The 12,443-nt window shown below is 37.8% G+C and overlaps 1 long non-coding RNA gene across 1 annotated transcript in view; it reads right to left on the reverse strand.

Annotated features, from left to right (window-relative positions):
- LOC125921904 (uncharacterized) overlaps positions 1-8,532 on the reverse strand; it is a 143,173-nt gene extending 134,641 nt beyond the window's left edge. Inside the window, exon 1 of the long non-coding RNA XR_007457531.1 lies at positions 8,420-8,532. This is a non-coding gene — a long non-coding RNA (uncharacterized LOC125921904). The remainder of the gene's footprint in view (positions 1-8,419) is intronic.
- Between the last annotated feature and the right edge of the window lie 3,911 nt (positions 8,533-12,443).

The following is a 12,443-nucleotide window of genomic DNA, read 5'->3' on the forward strand; positions in this document are numbered from 1 at the left end:
TTATAAGAGCAAGAGTGAAATCACTTGTAAAGGGTCTTGTGAGTTTCAATACTTCCAAAGGTTGGTGCCTTACCACTATTCATGACCTCTAACCTAGACTTTTACAATCTAAAAAAAGAGTATGTAGGGCGAGGTCAAGGAAACAAGCAATATTTAATGATAAGTTTTTAACAAACTATATATAAGATGGATGATGTAAGATTAATTTACACATAAATATTTTCAGTGCCAAATAATGAAGATTTATTTAAGGATATATAAGCAACTGATGGGAATTAAAGTATAAATGAAAGAAAAGGAAAGGAAAAGGAAAAAAATAATAATCACCATGTTTTCTAAATCTCCCAATGTAAAGTATGTACCACACTGAAAAATGGCAGGAATACACACACACACACACACACACACACACACACACACACACATCCCAGATTACACACTTCTATATCCTTTTCATATTAGTTAAATGCCCCTTGAATTAATTTTGTGGTATAGTATGTTTGAGATGGAAGATGGAATGGAACACTTAAATATGGTAAGCCACTCTTTGCTGGAATTTTAAGTAACACTTAAGTCTTCTGAGAGCCACAAAGTTTTGCAAATTTCATTGATTTCTTTGATTGATGTAAATTGCAAATGACTCTGTACTGTGTCAGGCAACTCTCAAATGGTTCCTGCTGACTCTGCAATGAGTTACTACATGGTCCAAAGCCCCGTAAGGAGCACATCACGTATTTAACCACAAGCAATAGAGCTCAATCTGCCTTGTTTTAAATTAAACACTCTAAGTAATTGTGCTCAAGATTTGAAAAGTTTTTGCTTCCTTAAACTGCAAGAGCATGAACTAATAGCATTGCCTTTTATAATTTTGAGAATAAAAACCATTTGGGGGACCTGAGAAGAAAGGTAGCCTTCAAGGTGTAGGCCTCAAAGCAAGGAATGAAAACATAAAAGGTGTTATGGTCTGCTTTAGACATCTTAGAATAGAGAATAATGGTCTCAGCTCCTGTCCCCATTCCTCCTGTGATCAGAGCTCCATTTGCAGTTAATGGCGACTCCTTCTATAGGAGGCCTTTTAGAGGATGTGTGGATTCTGAACAGAATCACAGAACTGAAAAGTGTCACTGAACGTAGCCTGTGGGCTGCTCACCACTTGCAGGTTCATAGACAAAGGAGAAAAAAGAAGTGACACATCAGCAGGTATTCCAAGAAGGAAGCAGGCCTGAGATGGTTATCCAAGTGGCACAGTGCAACACAAAAAGACACAATCCTCATGCCATGAGGTTCAAATCCTGGCTACCTTGCTTACTAACCGTGGAACCTGAGAAAGTCTTTAGTCTCTCTGAATCTTTTTTCACCTGAAAAAGTATGATGATAATAATTCCTACATTGCATGGCTATTGTGATTATCACGTGAGGTAAAGTCCGTAAGACACCAAAGACAGTGCTAGGCATCTAGAAAATGCTCAATAAATGGTAACTATGAGATGACAATGGTGGAGATGATAATGAAAAGGATGCTGGCAGGTGATGGCCACTATTATGAAGACTATTCATAATCCATCCAGTGTCTCATGCTGTTTCTTGCCCTGGAGCTTTCACACACCCCATTTTTTCCTTCATATCTGCGTCACCAAAATACAACCTCATCATGCTGAGAAATTAGCCAAAGCATCAGTGGCTCCGGGGAGATTGCACTGAGCCCAGCTGTTTTGGATGCCCCTCTTCTACTCTTTACATCAACCTGAGCTCAGTGAAAGCCGCTTGGAGAAGGGGAGTTCTAAGATGAGATATAAAGATGCTCATGTTTCCATATGATCCACACACTGTGATAAGGCATGAGGATAGATGAATACATGAGATATGATTATAGGCCAGAGAAATGCTCCCAGTCTAGACTTAGAGCTACACCAAAATTGTGGCAAAAGCTGTAAGTGAAATATGTATAAAATTCTGTGAGAACACAGAAGTACATGAATTAAATTATGGGAAGACAGAAGGAGAAGTTGTATGGAAATTTTCAATTATAAAATCATGTCTGAGCTGGACCTTAAAGGTGAATACAAAAAGTTCCCTAAAAGGATCCTACCACAACAGCTTGCCTTCTGATTTCTAAGGGCAAACCGTCTCTAAGGAGTTTGGGGACACACAGAGCTCTCTCTGAAGTGGTGATACATTATTCCACTTATAAGCAAATAAGAGACAAAGAAATAGAGAGGAGTAGCTTATATTTAGCCTTCCATTTGTTCCCAGGGTGATTTTTAATCAAAGCCAAGTCTTCGATGATGTGAGCACAGAGGCAATTTGGGGCACTAATACTACAGCTCAGGTGGTGGTCAGGTTACATTCACTTCTCAGTGCTGGAATTGCTGGGTGGTTAAATGAATTGATGATTGCAAATGGCTTTGAAAATACACAATGCTGAAGAAATGCCATGAATAACTGTTGTTCAATACACTCAGGAGACAAACCTGTCTCCAAACAGGTCTCCAAAAGACGGACTGTTGTTTAAAGACATTTAGGAGACTTTCTTTTTTTCCACCACCAAGATAGATTTTTTTAGCTAGATTTATTCTAAAGCCATCATAAAGCCTTAGGATAATCTTTTTAAAATGCCCATTATAACAGAATAAATCTGAAATTGCTCATAAATGCTACTTACAGGAAACTTGAAGAAACAATGCATTAAACTAAAACAGTTTTGCCGTCTCACTTAAAAATAAATTATAAGACAAAGAAAGCCTCTCATGGGAATGGTAGCTGTGATGGCTGAGAGCAAATAAGAAGAAACAAATTAAAACTAACCCATATAAACATATAGAGAGAGTTCTTTCAAAAAGATGATGGAGGAAACTAGTAGAAGAAACTCACATTTGATTCAAGTAACCATTCATTCTTTATTTCAAATGGTTTTCAGCATCTCTGTAAATCCCACCAATTCTACCCACACTTGCAAGATTAAATGGACATGAGATTAGTCATATAATAATGGTAGTAATAGTGATAAGACCTTACATTCCTATTATACTTTCTAGTTTACACAGTAAATTTAACTATCTAATTTAATGCTCAACATACTGTGAAGTACATAAGACAGGTGCTATCTTTATTTTTGGGGGGGCAGGTGTTTTGTGTTTTTAAAATTCTTAAACAAGCAATTGAAATAAAACAGAGGTTATATGACTAGAAAGGTTGGAATCCCAGAACTGATAGGTGTCAGAATCTGGATTCTTCTAATTTCTAGACTAGGTACCTAATGACCTATTTGCCAAACACTGAGTAGATTTTTTAAACATCTTTACCCAAATAACAGAAAAAGTTTTGTGACAAGCTATGAAACTGAAAAAAACCTGATTTCCTTTTATATCACAGTAGAATTAATATTTACTGTATTTAATTAGTAAGTTAAAAAATTATTTTAAGAAAACATGCATTTACATAATAAAATGGAGAGGTAACAATGAATTAGACAAGCCTTTCTCAAACTGTATCCCTTGGAATGCTCATTTCATAAGATTCCAGTAATCTGTGTGAAAAACATTTTAAGGTAAAATATATTTGGGAAACGTGGGTTAGTAGGTCTCTTCTTTTTGACTCTCAGTCTATATTGGGGTGCCTGGGTGGCTCAGTTGGTTGAGCGTCTGACTTTGGCTCAGGTCATGATCTTGCGGTCTGTGAGTTCGAGCCCCGTGTCGGGCTGGAGACAGTTCAGAGCCCGGAGCCTGCTTCAGATTCTGTGTCTCCCCCTCTCTGTCCCTCCCCTGCTCATGCTCTGTCTCTGTCTCTGTCAAAAATAAATAAACATTAAAAAAAAAGCTTGACTCTCAGTCTATATTAACACACAAAAACCTCTGAGAAGATCTGAAACCAGAAACCTGTTTGTCTAATGATTTCCAAAATTCATATATTTTACCTCTGTGATTCTCAAACGAGGGTATACGTTCATCTGAGTCAAGGATAGACTATCATGTGACAGAAATACCAAGAACTACAAAATAAGTATGGTATATACTCCTGGAGTGACAGTTTTAATTATTATTATACTAATGAATAATATATATATATATATATATATATATATATATATAGTTGTTTTAACGTTTATTTTTGAGAAAGAGAGCAAGCGAGGGGCAAAGACAGAGGGAGAGAGAGAGAATCTCAAGCAGGCACCATACTGCCAGCAGAGAGCCTGACATGGGGCTTGAACCCACGAACTGTGAGATCATGACCTGAGCCAAAACCAAGCATCAGACGCTTCACTGACTGAGCCACCCATGTCCCTAAAAAATTATTTTTAAATTAAAACAAGTAGGGGCGCCTGGGTGGCTCGGTCGGTTAAGCGTCCGACTTCAGCTCAGGTCATGATCTCACAGACCGTGAGTTCGAGCCCCGCGTCCGGCTCTGGGCTGATGGCTCAGAGCCTGGAGCCTGCTTCCGATTCTGTGTCTCCCTCTCTGTCTGCCCCTCTCTGTCTCTCTCTGCTCTGTCTCTCTCTGTCTCAAAAATAAACGTAAAAAAAAAAAAATTAATTAATTAATTAAAACAAGTAGAAGGCTATTGCTCCAAAGCACTTTTGCTGATGGGAGGCTGCTCTATCCCCCAGCCAGACACCTAGGAGTAAGAGTGCCATGAAGATGACTTCAGAGGAAATGCTTGAGAAGGAACAGGACCTAAAACCTAGAGGGTATTGGCATGCCTAATATCCAAAGCAACTTCAACACCTAATCAGGTTTGGATTCATCAGTAAGAAATAAAACAAAGGAGACCAAGAGAAAAAGAAGCCTAACGTAACACACTGTTGGAGAAAGCTTGTTTGCCTGGTGTATCTTCCACAGAGCTACATATTTTTCTGTCATTGTGAATGAAAATTGTAGTCTTACTCAGATTTAAACAAGTTCGGGTATGAATCTATTACATCTGTTTTAGGCTAAGTATTCAATTCTGTCAGCTAAGAACTTGCGTAGAGCAGGTTGGAGATCAACTAGAAACAACGTTAAAAAGAAGTGAGCTGCTCAGGAACCTAAACATGTAGAGCCATAGATCCCTTTGTTTCCTGGTTATATAGCTGTGTATTAGAAATTTCAGGGGGAGTGGTAATTTATATGATGTCCTGTATGCCTCCAGTTTGAAATTTTTGAGTTTGGGAATGTTCTGAGCTAGTAACATGTAGAAAGAAAAACAAATGCAACTAAAATGCAGTAAACTGAAGTCCAGAGACCTGCACCCTTGTTCCTCCTTTGCCTTAAACCGGCTATCATTTTATTTGCTCTGTTCCTATAGCCACACATGACAACATTTGCTGAGATGATGGTATAATTCATTCCTAAGACTGGCAACACACACACACACACACACACACACGCACGCACGCACACACACACGCACACACCCCAAATCTAGTATCAGAATGGAAAGCATAGTAAAAAGACTCATTACGTAGGCCTTGGATTTTTCCCAGATGTGACTCTCAAAATATGAAATGATGTTTCACACACAGTTGACATTCAATAACCAAGTAGTTGAACTGATATGGTAAGGAAGAGACAACTATTTTTAGAAGAGGGACCAAATCAAAAAGGCAAAAGAAATGGTAGCTTGCAGGCATGAAAAAAAGGGTAATAAAGAAGCAATGTAAATAGAGATTAGAAACAAAATGAAGTGGGGCCTGCTAATTACTGATAAGGAAACGGAAAGAATACTGAGAAATTGTGAGTGAATCTGTGGCTTGAAATTACACACACAAACAATAGAACCTTGAGGACTTCAATCAATCTAAAAGTGATCCTTTAACATTAGCAAAACCATAAATGTAAAAACTAGAAGAGGCAAAAAAAAAAAAAAAAGGTAATTCCTGTTTTAAGAAACTTAAAATCTTCCATCAGAGAAAGAAGGCATAATCCATAATTGGCTTATTTTACAAAAAAACTTACATGATAGGATAGGAAAATTAATAACTTCAGGATTTCAATATTATATTGATTCAAAATCCAATGGATCAGTACCTTATTGTCAGAGTTTATGTCACTTCTGGGAGGTTCAGACAACTGCAAAGTTAGAGGCCATATAGTCCTTAGACTGCCCTCACTTCTGACACTAATTGCAAGTTTGGGATATCCCATAACTACCCTCAGTCTAGATGACTCTCTAGAAGGACTCACAGAACTCACTGAAAGCAGTTTCATGGTTACAGCTCATTACAGTGAAAGGGTACAGAGGAGTACCAGTCAAAGAATGAGGCACAAAGGGCTGAGTCCAGGAAAGTAGCAATCATGGAGCTTCCATTATCCTCTCCCCATGGAGTCAGGAGGTACTACTTTCCTGGCACTGTGTGACAATACACACAGAATATTGCCAGCAAGGGAAAATCACCTGGGACTCAGTGTTCAGAGTGTTTATTGGGGATCAATTATATAGTATGATTGGTTGATTGCCCACATGGTGGGTTTCTATCACCAGGCTGACTGGTACCATGTGATTCAAAGCCCCCATCCTGTATCACCTGTTTTTCTTGTATCCTAGTTATGACCAAACAATGAAGCAATAGATATAAAAGTACTTCAAAAGATCATAGTTGCACTACAAATAAAAGTTACTATTAGCTTTTCTCCCCATAGTTTTTTTTTAAGTCAGATAAGTCCTACCGAAAAATTTTAAAAAACACCATGCTATAACATAATTAAATCATGCTTCAATATTCATAATTTTTAAATCCATTATTTATGGCAAATTCACAGCTTACAATAAATTATTATGTTAAATATTAATAAAATTTCAATGAAATGCATCACAAAATTACATGAAGTAATAAGAGCTATTTTTTATCTTGTACAATATCTTGAATGTCCAAAGATAAAGCAACAATGTTACTATATAGGACATAATGAATTCAGAGTCTATCACCCACTCTCTTTAACGCTCACTAAAAGGCTACCTTTGGCTATATATAGCCTGTGCATTAGCACTCTGGAAACTGCTAATTTGTAGGGATGAGGCTGATATTACTTGAGAAGAGGTGATATAGAAAACAGGGAGAAATTTCTTTTTTAACCACCTTCATACATTTTGAAAAAATTTAAAAATTTAGCTCGGAAGAATAATAGGATAGCCTATTACTTTGAAAATGTACCTAAAGGGAATATAAAAATGTTATAACTTCAAGTTTTCAAATCATGCGGAGAAGGCTTTTTTTCTCTGGTTAATAGCATTCTATTAAAGCTAGCAACTTTGTATGTTCATTCATTCCCTTAACCTGCATAGAAATCCATTAGGTGCCACAGGAATATAAAAGCTTACAAGAATATTTCTAAATGTAGAGAAACCATAGGATGATCTATAAATATAAGCATGGTGGAGTCATAGAGAGGACATGTGTGTTTGCCTGGGTAAGAAATACAAAAGAAACAACAGTAGCATGGAATGAAGGGCACTCAATGGGCTAGTAATGTATCATTGCACCTTTAGATGTGTGGAGTGAAGTAGCACACAAAAAGCTAAGGAAGAGCTTTTTGAAGGTTTTATCCATCATTGGTCCCATCATAAAGGCAACACTAATCCAGAAAGTCCACCCTTTCTTGTTCAAAAATGAACAGAAGAGCTGAGCTTAGCTCTGGAATTTGAATCTTGAGTTAAACAACAAAGATTAAAAAAAAAAGCCCATTAATAACAATTATGTGGAACCCTAGGGCTGCCCTAGGTTCTGCTGTTTCTAAGACTAGTTTTCAATTTTTCCTTGAATTTTCTGGGCAACCCCCATAACAGATCTCAGCAAAACTCTCACTTTGTCTAAGTTAGAAGTGCTTTCTGACACGTTCAATCAAAGAGCCTAACCAAAAGAGGTGAACAGCCTCTCTGTATCCAAAAATGATAAACAGCCATGGTGCAGACACCTTTGGTCAAGATAATCAAGGAAATTTTTCTGTGTACTTGACGAGAAGCTCAGTTCTGTAGAGATCTAAAAAGTGTACAAACACATGGCTTTAAATAAGCCAGTAAGCTTTAAATATACATAGGGAAACAGAAATCACACATGGGAAATGGTTACAGAACTATGAATAACTAAGTTACTAAGAAAAAAAAAAGGCCCAATTTTCTGTGGAATAGCATTTCTAGAAAGGGAAATAATGGAAGAGAACTAAATCTCACACACTTTCTGGAGGAAGATCAAGATTGAACATGAACTAAAATCTAAATAAATGGCCCCTGTTATTAGGAGTAGGATTAAATGATTCAGTGAAGAAATATACCTAGTGCATACACTTAAACAAGAATAATAAAATCCCACAACAAATGTCTTTGGAAGGATATAACGAAGTAAAGAAGAGTCAGGGTCCTCATCAATTAAGCACTCATGCAGTGTTCATTGATGCAGTTGGCCGTATTCAATTTCAGTAAAAAGGTGCACGTACATAAATAATCTTACCTCTGCCAACCCCAGATCACCATGTCCAAAGGGCTCTGCTCAGTCTTCAGATGGATGCGATGGAGGCTCACGGATGGGTAACACGACAGACCCACAGGAATAAAAAGACAGAAAAGAGGACCTACGAGAGAAGAATGAAAGTAATGGGGCTGTTAAATGTAAGGAAGGAAAGAGTTACAGGAGACAACAGCTCAGAACGGTGGTATTTCAAATATTTCAGAAGATACACTTGCCATTAACACAAAAGGCAAAGGAAGAGATAATGACAAATGAAAATAACCAGTTCGTGTACAACATTATGTCTTAGTTTTTGAAAGTAAGTCAAGCCTTTTAACTTGCCAAGAGGTTTTTTGGATTTGGTTTTAAGGGTCCCATCAGACATAAATTTCTATGACTCTGAGATTTTAACCGTAGCTTGATTGAGAGGGATGTGCCACTCCCTGGGGACATCTGTTCTACAAAGGCTAAGAACATGGCAGGAAATCTAGGGAGGCTGAGAACATTTTACTTACCAGATTGCACACTACATATAATTCAGAAGACTTTGATAAGTAGGGTGATTATATAATTTATGATTCACCTTGGGATTCTTTTGAGAGTTCCGGGGGGGAGGTTATTAATAATTGTGTTAGAACAAGGCACAGACCACATACATACATAGTCATATCTTCAAAACCTCTCAGGTAGGGAGAGGGTCTAACTCCAAGAAAACATTTCCCCCAAGAGTAATAGTAGTTTGGGCAGGTATCTGTTTATCTGAGTATTATACAGGCCTTCGGCCAGAATGCATTGCTTAGGATAACAACCAGAGAGGTAAGGCCCTTTCTCTCATAGCGCCTGTCCTCAATCTGTCCTGTCAAAATATGTTGAACACATATTTCAAGGGTGATTTAAAAGGACATTTAAAAGTATTAATCTGAATTTACAACATCAAAAATGTACTGAACAGTAAGGAGAGATTCTGGAAAGGCGAGACACCATTTTCTCTAAATTTCCCATCTGCATAGGTAAGCTTTCCTTCTCCTCACAAATATTTTTCTTTGATATCCTTCCCCAACTTTGTCCTCATCAAGATTTTGTCAGACTTGCCATGCCCTCATTTATAATACCCCCTAAATCCTGAAACTACTGAGGAAACCCCCTTATATATCCACAGCTACACCGAGCAAGGCAGAGCCTCCTGGAGCCTATATTACATTAACCAAAAGAAAAAAAAATCGGATCCATATCTGGCTCAAACAGTCAGTGATCTGGGGCAGAATCATCTGAGAACCCGGGGGGCTAACTTAACCAGTGAGCTGCTGGTACCAGGTCATTTCCAAACCATGACTGGAGTTGTTCTTTCTAAAGTTAGCCAGAGACAAAGACATTGTGTGTGGAGACATGCAATTTGCCCCACAGACAGAGGCCCCAAAGGTCAATATGACAGCAAAAGAAATCTCTGCAGGAAAAATTCAAAGCTCTGCTTGGCTCCAAAGCAAGGAAGTGACCACCTTGTGGGAAGGGATCAAGGTGTAATGAGATTTACTTTTCTCATCTCTGCCCTGTGATGAGAGAGGCGAATTAGTATTAATAGGAATGCACCTATGACAGAGTGGCCATCACCTGAGAAGTCAGCAAACGGACATGCTCTGGACCCTGAGGAAAATACATGGTAAGGAGACCTCAGATACCTGGAGCCTTTGATTTCACTAATAGTTCTGTAGAAAATCCAAGTCAGGAATGGGAGAGGTCGGGTTGCTGGCTCGTGCCCTCCCTTGGTGACAGCTCCAGGCAATTTTACCATCCAGCTGTTCTGTTTTTCAAAATGAAAGTAATTGGAATTGAACTACAGAGCTTTGCTAAAACCCTAGCAATTAACAGTGCAATTTCCTAAATTGCACTGTAATGGAAAAGTGTCCATCAATCAACCCAGTGAAATAACACATTTTCTCACCAGATGTGAGATTTAATATCTTCATAACTCTCTGGATTTACCACTTATGAATTGTCAGCCTTGCCTCAAGCTCTGAGAATTAATGGACTACATCCCTGCTATGCAAGGATGGTTTACAGTTGTAAAATATCCCTACCTTCATTTTAGATATATTTACCAAAATGTTCTTCTTTAAGATGCAATCAGAAAACGTGCTAGGTGGGAAAATTTCATTTCTATTTACTAGGTTATATATTATCATTGTCCAGATAAATATAGTTCCCGGAGTCTCAGCACGGCACTCTCTTGTAACAGGAATAGCCAGTTTATCACTGGCCATGAACAATAAATAACCACCCTGCAAAGATGCAGTGGCTTTGTTTTAAACTTTAGGCTATCCTCTATGGTTGTCTGCAAAGAGAACCCAAAATATTCTAAGCTTCTAATTCTGTATGTATGTGCAGTCCTGCTAATCCTCTTGGACTAAGAAGAGAACTCAAAGAACTCACACACGTTCGTGTGGCCACGATGATTATCAGGCACTTCCATTCTATTTTTAGCTTTCACTCCAGTCTCAAACACCTGAGCCATGGCCATAATGAAGCTGCCTCTTGGAAGGAGCCCTGGCAGACTGCTGTGATGCCAGAATCTCAAACTTTCCAGGTTTGGAAACTTCTTGCTTTCACCCTCTAGGGGGAAATACCACAACATTGAGGGTCACTCCACAGGGTTCATTCACATGGACTGAAGTCACCGAGTAAGTTATTCTTCCCTCCTACAGTGTTGTACCAGGACCTGTGCGGGAATACGTACAGGGTGCCAGGCAGGCAAAGAGGAGAAGCAGGAGAGGCTGCAGGAGAGTAGGGCATAGGAGGTTGTGGTAGCACTTAGGGAAGGTCACCCAGATGTCTGAGATTGTTGTCACATCACAAAGGAAATACATTGTCAGACACTGGGGTCATCTACATGATGTATAGTTATTTCAAGGAAAAAAAAAGTCAAAGAACTCCAGTATTTTGAGAAAACTTAGAGACCATCTATTTCATTTCTTAGTTTCATGGATTCCTAAAACGATTCAATGAAAACTGTTAATCACATCATTGCATCAGATGATACTGCTTACTTGGCAAAAATATGTTATACAAGGAATCTGTCATTCATTCTCAGCTGATAACACTTAATTCCCCTTGACCATATTAGTTCATTTTAGAAGTTAACATTTTTCTTGTTTTTGTTTGTTTGTGTTTTTGTTTTTTTGTTTTGCAAAAGGAAACACTAGAGGTCATGAAGGGATCACCTTGTCTAAATAATAAAGAAGTCTGACATATCTCTGTATGATTTATTCTATCAGAGATTAAAATCACAAAGCAATAACTACATAGTAAGAAATAGTTCAAAACCCATGAAAGACAAATGAAATACAATTGAGATTGGTAAAATCAATTCAAAAGATTATAAGAATCCTCAACAATAAAGAAATAAATTACTATTTAATAAATAATATTGAGCTGATATGATATCAGTATAGAAAAATTACTTTTCTCATATCACACAATGTATTAATTTCCAGATGAGTCAGAATTAAATATTTCATTGAAAACTAGAGGTAAAAAAAAAAGTCTCCTTCTAGCCATGGGAGAAGAGATAAATCCCTGATAATAAAGAAATGTAGTACATTAGGATCTCATCAGAGGCAAGATGGATGAGCACAGATATGTATAACTAAAGCATCTGAACTATACCATATAGAAGAAGAAAGCAACACAATGAGATCATGCATGAAATATATCTAATTAAAACATACTATCATATATGTGTGTAGACCCACACATATGTATACACACACGTTTGCGAGTGTATAAAGAATTAATGTGCCTTTCACATCACATTACCCAGACTTCCTCTCACAAATAAAGGAGACAAACAAAATTTCACTTGAATAAAGAGAGAACTATCTAACTGGGGAGTGGGGAGGTGGGCAAACACAGCTTTACAAACAACTAAAAATGATAACTAAAATAACACTAAGGTATCATTGCACACCCACCGATGCGGCAAATAAAATAGAAAATGGTAAAGCTCAGTGTGAGTCTTTGGAGAAATAGAATA

Source organism: Panthera uncia, chromosome C2 (assembly GCF_023721935.1).
Source record: "Panthera uncia isolate 11264 chromosome C2, Puncia_PCG_1.0, whole genome shotgun sequence".
Classification (NCBI taxonomy): Eukaryota; Metazoa; Chordata; class Mammalia; order Carnivora; family Felidae; genus Panthera; species Panthera uncia.